Source organism: Chrysemys picta, chromosome 6, assembly GCF_011386835.1.
Source record: "Chrysemys picta bellii isolate R12L10 chromosome 6, ASM1138683v2, whole genome shotgun sequence".
Taxonomy (NCBI): Eukaryota; Metazoa; Chordata; order Testudines; family Emydidae; genus Chrysemys; species Chrysemys picta.
Genome location: NC_088796.1, coordinates 69,771,172 through 69,777,820, shown reverse-complemented (window position 1 = coordinate 69,777,820; position 6,649 = coordinate 69,771,172). Strand labels below are relative to the sequence as shown.

The window sequence follows — 6,649 nt, the reverse complement described above, 5'->3', positions numbered from 1 at the left end:
CAGGTGGCGGCAGTAGAAGTGCAAGGTTTTGTACACTGCACTGATACTATGCCTCAATCGTGGAACCACTTCTCACCTCGGTGAGAATACAGAGTGTGATAGTGGATTTGGATGTGAGCACTATCCAATAGGAATAGAATTCATTTGATTAAAGCCACTAAGCAGTCATCGGTTGGTAATGATTTTTGGTCACTACTAACCTGAGCCAATCTTAACCGTACAAATGTACAACAACTAGCAGTGATAGCAGTAGCTGAGTAACTAGCTAAAACTTTTGCTGCCTTCATTTACACTTGCAGAATTCCCACAGTCTTCAAAGAAAGTGTGAAAGTTACTAGTGACCCCCCCTTAACAGAGCAGCCTTTATGTCAACCGGGCCATAAGGGGGAAGCAGACACTTCAAGTACACAGTAGCCTGAACTTTTCAACTGTCTTCCCTTCAAGGCCTTACGGTAGTTGGAGCTGGTCCCAAGCCGGTTTTCACTGACCAGATAGCAAAAGCACGGGTCTGACAACCACCAATCAAGTGTTAACACTGCAAGGACCTTTGTCTGAATGTGTATAAAGGATCTGTAAAATGTGTGTAAGACAGAGTTTTTGTACTAAGGTGCAAAGCTCTCCTTTCTTCTGCAGAATAAAGCAACTCTTCCTTATCCCTGTCTGGCTGTTATTGGCTCTCAGCTAGGTGGACCCGATATTTCGGTAACAGTTTCTGGCGACTCCGCCGGGACTATCCTAGCTCGGACATTGGACTCCGGACGGCTGCGGCGAATTGGGAACGGCGCCAACGGGGTGTTTCGCCCCTTTTCTCTGCTTCACCGCAGCCCCTGGGGTTCGTGCTCCGATAAGGTGAGTCCTAATAGGATAAGGAGACACTATCTGGTTCTGGTCTGGTTAACCGGTTAATGAATTTCTGTCTTATACATTTGGGCGTTAGGTGTGTGGACGGAACTGAGCCTCTCATTCGTAATTCCTCAGAGTGGAAGCCATCGCGTGCGATGAAGCTCTGAGGTCGAATTGGGATCCTTCTGTCCCGTCCCCTGTAGCGGTCAGTATTAGTAGAAATTCCTGTAATAGGATCCTATTAGGCCATAATTCCCTCTGTTCTCTGTGTAATTCTCTGTTAGAGTGTCAGCAGGCAGGTGGGTGGGTCTCTGGTAATTAGGCCATAATTCCCTCTGTTCTCTGTGTAATTCTCTGTTAGAGTGTCAGCAGGCAGATGGGTGGGTCTCTGGTAAAACCCTCTGAGGATAGCCCTTTAAATTATATGTTAAGTAAATGGTCTTTACCCGGTGTTTAAAAAGAAATAGTTACACCTTGTGTAGAAATTGATGTGGCTAGTGTTGTAAAAATTGAATTGTGAATAGGATGTGCATTTTCCCCAGAACATGTGCAGTGTATATTGTAGCAGAGGTAAAAGAAATGCAAACCTACCAATATAGGTTGTGTTGTCTCTTCCAAATCACTGGGTGTTTGAAAGCAGGAGTTAGAAGTAAAAGGCAATCAAAAGTCTGGGAAAGTTAATTGTGTCCCTTTTTACGTAAGAATTTTTAAGCTGTGGATAGCTTTGAATCTGGAAGCAAGCCAGAAAGCATCTGTATTAATGCAATTTTCTAACTAATAAGGTAGAAGCCACTGAAACCTGGGCTGCCTATAAAACAAATAAAGGAAATATGGGGTAATTCCTCTGTTTTGCCTAAAATCAACAAGAGTATGTGTATATAAAAAAAATATTTTAAGCAATGACTGACTGCCCAGAAGGGGTAGACCTCTGTTCTTTTGTCTTTCAGATCATCAGAGAAAACGGATGCCAGCTGAATAGCATTCAACGTACCATGCATTCGCTGGCACAATAGAAATTATTTTTATGTTCTATGGCCAAAATTGTTGTTAAAATTTGCATACCAACAGTCTTTGGAAGCAAGGACATGGAAGGTTAACCCACTCCCCATATTGCCCATGGGATCCTTCTGGCTACCTCAGATTTCTAGCCAGAGGGCTGGGGAGGGAGGAAAGCTATTGGACACCAGAGGTTGTACCGAGTGGACTCCTCAAAGGTGGGTGTGCTTGTCCTGGTTTGTTGCTCCAAAGCTCTGTAATAAAGTTATTTTACTAGAAGGGTGTACATGGCATACATTGAGTAATAAGACTAATGTACTGTATAATGGCAATTGTGTATGTGTTCATTTTTGGGAGAAGGTGTATGAGTAAAAAGTAAAAGTTTCCTTTGTAGGTTAAAAGAAGCCAAGAAGGGAAGCAGGAAAAAGAACAGAACGAGTTAACTGGAAAAAAAAATAGCCAGCAAGCTCAGTCCAAAGATAAGATGCTGGCCCATCCAAGGACACTGCCCACAGCTAAGACTTGGCTGATAGCCAAGAAAAGGGGGGGCTGAATGTGCCCAAGCAACTATGAGATCTGCAAAACACTGCCAGGCATTAATGAAATGTGTTAGGTTTCTTTTCTCACAGATAAAAGAAGAGCTACCCAAAGACCCTAGCAGCCCTGCCATTGATTGAAACAAAGAGACTGAGTCTATGTAAAGTTCATCAACGAAAGACTGCTTTGGCTCCCCACTGGAAAGGCCCTTTCCAAGTGCTGTTAACCACCAACACCGCTGTGAAGTGCCAAGGACTACCTGCCTGGACCCATGCTTCTCACTGTAAAAAGACCCCTCCACCTCGGGAGGACTCTCCGACTGATAAGCCTATTTCTCCTTCTAGCTCTGCTGTGCCTTCTGGACAGCAGGAAAAAGGAAAAAAGACAAGGTGAAGTGCTAGTAACCTCTCCCTTGTCCACTGACAGACCTACTGTGCCTCTGGATTTTTCTAGAAGAAGCAAAACCATTACAGGGTGATGTGCTAGTAACCTCTCCCCTGTATGATGCTAAATCACACTGTTTCAGAAAAAGAGAAGAAGGAACACTTGCTTCATTGGAACCACCAAAGTCCAGGGATTCCTGACTACAAGAAACATTAAGAACTGACCCTGGTGAAGAAACAAAGAATTATACACTGGCAGGAAGAAACTTGTGGGACCCATGCTTAGGAACGTAGTATTGATTGGATTTTGGGGTTTATTCTACAGGCTGCGCCCTGTGTTTTAGATAAGTCCTTCAGCATGTATTGCCCTTATCCAGTTTCCAGATTACCTCTACATACCCAAATTGCTCACAGGGGGCTGCCATTAGATTAGCACAACAGAGGGCTTGGGTTATTTCCTCTAGAAAGAAGAGAGACTTGACCGGATCCCTTTGGGATGGGGCCAATAATGCAGCAGCAGTTTAGAATATTTTTAAAAACCAAGAACATAATAAGAAATTGGGGCACAGCTAACCCAGGTACAGGCTAGAATTGGTGAGTTACATGTTATCTCCGCCCTTAGTTCTATGACCCAGAAGTTGCTGACAGAAATAGTATTGAATATCACTGAGGCTGGGAAGGCATTGCAGTGGGATCTAGCATGTTCAGAAATTCAGGATTTCCTGAATGACCAGCTAATGGCCATTCGGAATGATCTAGAGCATCAGGCTTGGCCCACTGCCCTTACAGACACATCAGGAGTACCATCTGATCTGTAGCCATGGAGACATACTTGGAGACTTTCTGGGTGGAAGTGCAGACATTCTCAGTGCTCCTTCCAAGCATATGGACCGGTTGGGGGGGGGTGTGGGCTCCCACATACCGAATCCTGCCGGGTCCATGGGGAGGATGCATGTGGGATTGGGTAATTCACCGAAACATCTGGGAAATTAGACCTCCTGGTATGCCCAATCGATTTTTAGTCAGTGCTCCTAGGATTACATCTGACATTTGGATGGGGTTAGAGAGTCAATGGACATTTTGGCCGTTACAACCCCCACAGCTTCAGTGTATCCGTAAACTGAAGCCAGGAGAAGTTGTTACTCTTCATGACTACGTTTGCTGAAAGGGTAGAGGACAAGGAACTACCCTGACAGGACACTTATTTTTTCAAGCTAATGATAGCTGTGTTTATGTTAATGACACCATATCGCAAGACATACATTTTAATCTCACTACCACTGCAGGCAACCATATCATTTACTGGCCTGCAGATAGAGTTTTTCAAGTAGCCCTTAAGTTCCAGATACCCTTTAATTGGACTAGTTTAGTATCTGATAAATTTCAGAATTTGTTTTCACTGTTACCAGAGATTCAGAAAATCTCTGAAGTACAAGGGCAAATTCACATGCTTCAAAATATATATCAAGTTAAAAAGTATGCCTTTCATACTGTTAATAGAGTATCTATTTTATGTACTAAGTATGATGTATTGTGCTTTATAACTAAGGCTGTACAACAACCCCATTATAGTATTGCTATGGAAATGTTATTGCTTGTATTGTTATTAGTTATTTTAAAATTATGTTATTATTGTAAAAAACGTAATAATAGTAATACCTTTCATGTCCATGCTCATCATGCATTGTCATTACATCCAATCAAAACCCTTTAAGTTAAAGCATCTAAAGTAAAATCTAAATTCCAAAACTTAATGCAAATAAAAATTTAAAAATGTTTGTTGTACTAGTATACAAAAGGGGGGGTTGTAAAAGCAGAAAAAGAACTGACAGGAAGGGGATGCAATGCATGACAGTTCGTTAGCAAGAGTTAGGCTAACTGTAACCCTAATAATGCGAGATTTGTAAAAGCAAGAAATGTGTAAAGCAAGTAAAAAAAAACTGTGTGAAAAGTTGTTGCGACCTTGTGTAAATAATATAGAATGTAGACTAAGAGTCTACATTAGTAAGCAAAACAAAATATCAGAATAACCTATGTATAAACAGAATGCTGCTGTTGTTTTCCATGCTGTATCTCTTGATCACACCTTTAGTTTTGAGGACCTCCTTCCAGACCTTGAGTCATGGTTTACAGGGCTCTTTCAAACAATTGTTAAATAAATTCTTTTCTTTCTATGTGTTATTTGGACAATAATACAATGTGCCAAATGCCTGTGTAATGCTATGATCAAAAGCTCTGCTGTCCATAAAAAAACCCAGTATCTGTCCCTCCAGCTTAATCGCAAATTGCATAACGGGCCTGACAATTTTTGAATTTGTCAGGCCCGAAGGGGGGACTGTGAAAGTTACTAGTGACCCCCCCTTAACAGAGCAGCCTTTATGTCAACCGGGCCATAAGGGGGAAGCAGACACTTCAAGTACACAGTAGCCTGAACTTTTCAACTGTCTTCCCTTCAAGGCCTTACGGTAGTTAGAGCTGGTCCCAAGCCGGTTTTCACTGACCAGATAGCAAAAGCACGGGTCTGACAACCACCAATCAAGTGTTAACACTGCAAGGACCTTTGTCTGAATGTGTATAAAGGATCTGTAAAATGTGTGTAAGACAGAGTTTTTGTACTAAGGTGCAAAGCTCTCCTTTCTTCTGCAGAATAAAGCAACTCTTCCTTATCCCTGTCTGGCTGTTATTGGCTCTCAGCTAGGTGGACCCGATATTTCGGTAACAATAGCAGTAGCTGAGTAACTAGCTAAAACTTTTGCTGCCTTCATTTACACTTGCAGAATTCCCACAGTCTTCAAAGAAAGTTACTACTACTAACCTGAGCCAATCTTAACCAGTGATCTAGACGCAAAAGTTCCTATAACCCAGCACCAATCCCTTGAAACAACTATTCTCCATAAACAATTTTATGATGAAATTTTATATAGGGCTGTCAGAGGGCGGCTGGCCCTTGTAAGTGAAGAAGATCTAGCTCCCCTGTATCAGAAAAGGTGCTCCCAGTTGGTCTAATTAAGGCGAGGGAGCTGCAGTTTGGGTGCCTGGGAACTGACGGAGCTGAAGTATGAGGAAGCCTACTTTCCACCCTCCCAAGTTGGTGCATGGCGGAATGCTGTAACTGCAGGAGTTTCTGCTCCAGTTTCTGCAGGCAGTCAGACAACAGAAGCAGCAGGAGGTACAACTGGATCTATGGAAGCTGCTACCATGCTTGAGGAACAACCGCAGTACTTCCTAGAGAGCCTGCAGAGGGAAAGGATCAGTGGGCACAGGTATAAAGCGGGAAAGAAGGTTCAAGGCCTAGAAGGCATAAGGCCCAATGGAGGGAATGTTTTGCTAGTGGAAGAGAGGGGCACACAGGAAGCATTTGCCCCATGTGATGTGTGCTTTTAAAATTGGCTTGGTTGCGCTGAGCACATAAGAAACGGGGGAGACTCTGGGTGACACCCTGCCCATCACTACATTTCAAGAAGAAGCAAAGACAGAGGAGTTCTCAGGGTTTGTATGCTTTTGTTGTGGGGGGATGGGGCAGATTGGAAGGTATTACTCCTGTAAGAACACGGGCTATGGCAAACCTGGAAGCCTAAGATTTGCATGCCTGAGCTGACAATGTGATTACTAGGAGGTTCAGACCCAGAGGGGCAGGAGATGGTCTGAATGTTTCAGGTGTGGGAAAATGGGACATATCAGGCAGTACTTCCACTTGAAGAGGGAACTAGGGAAAAATGGTGTCTGTTGGAGGGTGCGAGCCCTGCAGAGCAAGGGAAGTAATTCCCCTGATGGAGGTCCCGAGGGAGAGAAGGGTAAAAGGAGTGGAAGCTTATGACAGAGGTGAAACACTGCATAGTGACAGGTTTCAGAGTAACAGCCGTGTTAGTCTGTATCCGCAAAAAGAAGAA

The 6,649-nt window shown here is 43.3% G+C and overlaps 1 long non-coding RNA gene across 1 annotated transcript; it reads left to right on the top strand.

The window, feature by feature from the left end:
- The first annotated feature begins 322 nt into the window (after positions 1 to 322).
- Positions 323 to 5,425, top strand: LOC135984323 (uncharacterized). The gene is made up of 2 exons (XR_010602270.1): positions 323 to 1,142; positions 1,220 to 5,425. It is a non-coding gene; the product is annotated as an uncharacterized LOC135984323 (long non-coding RNA).
- The last annotated feature ends 1,224 nt before the right edge of the window (positions 5,426 to 6,649 follow it).